Consider the following 1776-nt stretch of genomic DNA (forward strand, 5'->3'; position numbering starts at 1 on the left):
CGAAAAAACGTATTTAGAAGAAAGTTAGCGTCTTGGAACCTGGAATTCTGTAATTCTTGCGTCGTTTTACTTCGAAATCTACAAGTTCCACGACGAAATTCCGACTCGCGCTTAGTTTTTCGTGATCCTACACAGTTGCGAGCGAAAAACGTATTTAGAGGAAAGTTAGCGTCTTGGAATCTGGAATTCTGTAATTCTTGCGTCGTTTTCCTTCGAAATGTACAAGTTCCACGACGAAATTCCGATTCGCACTTAGTTTTTCGTGATCCTACAGAGTTGCGAGCGAAAAAACGTATTTAGAGGAAAGTTAGCGTCTTGGAACCTGGAATTCTGTAATTCTTGCGTCGTTTTACTTCGAAATGTACAAGTTCCACGACGAAATTCCGATTCGCACTTAGTTTTTCGTGATCCTACACAGTTGCGAGCGAAAAAACGTATTTAGAGGAAAGTTAGCGTCTTGGAACCTGGAATTCTGTAGTTCTTGCGTCGTTTTCCTTCGAAATGTACAAGTTCCACGGCGAAATTCCGACTCGCACTTAGTTTTTCGTGATCCTACACAGTTGCGAGCGAAAAAACTTATTTAGAGGAAAGTTAGCGTCTTGGAACCTGGAATTCTGTAATTCTTGCGTCGTTTTACTTCGAAATGTACAAGTTCCACGACGAAATTCCGATTCGCACTTAGTTTTTCGTGATCCTACACAGTTGCGAGCGAAAAAACGTATTTAGAGGAAAGTTAGCGTCTTGGAACCTGGAATTCTGTAGTTCTTGCGTCGTTTTACTTCGAAATGTACAAGTTCCACGACGAAATTCCGATTCGCACTTAGTTTTTCGTGATCCTACAGAGTTGCGAGCGGAAAAAAGTATTTAGAGGAAAGTTAGCGTCTTGGAATCTGGAATTCTTTAGTTCTTGCGTCGTTTTACTTCGAAATGTACAAGTTCCACGACGAAATTCCGATTCGCACTTAGTTTTTCGTGATCCTACACAGTTGCGAGCGAAAAAACGTATTTAGAGGAAAGTTATCGTCTTGGAACCTGGAACTCTGTAATTCTTGCGTCGTTTTACTTCGAAATGTACAAGTTCCACGACGAAATTCCGATTCGCACTTAGTTTTTCGCGATCCTACAGAGTTGCGAGCGAAAAAACGTATTTAGAGGAAAGTTAGCGTCTTGGAACCTGGAATTCTGTAATTCTTGCGTCGTTTTACTTCCAAATGTACAAGTTCCACGACGAAATTCCGATTCGCACTTAGTTTTTCGTGATCCTACAGAGTTGCGAGCGAAAAAAACATATTTAGAGGAAAGTTAGCGTCTTGGAAACCTGGAATTCTGTAATTCTTGCGTCGTTTTACTTCGAAATGTACAAGTTCCACGACGAAATTCTGATTCGCACTTAGCTTTTCGTGATCCTACACAGTTGCGGGCGAAAAAACGTATTTAGAGGAAAGCTAGCGTCTTGGAACCTGGAATTCTGTAATTCTTGCGTCGTTTTAATTCGAAATGTACAAGTTCCACGACGAAATTCCGATTCGCACTTAGTTTTTCGTGATCCTACACAGTTGCGAGCGAAAAAACTTATTTAGAAGAAAGTTAGCGTCTTGGAACCTGGAATTCTGTAATTCTTGCGTCGTTTTACTTCGAAATGTACAAGTTCCACGACGAAATTCCGATTGGCACTTAGTTTTTCGTGATTCTACAAAGTTGCGAGCGAAAAAACGTATTTAGAGGAAAGTTAGCGTCTTGGAACCTGGAATTCTGTAGTTCTTGCGTCGTTTAACT

The sequence above is a fragment of the Tenebrio molitor genome, chromosome Y, assembly GCF_963966145.1.
Source record: "Tenebrio molitor chromosome Y, icTenMoli1.1, whole genome shotgun sequence".
Taxonomy (NCBI): Eukaryota; Metazoa; Arthropoda; class Insecta; order Coleoptera; family Tenebrionidae; genus Tenebrio; species Tenebrio molitor.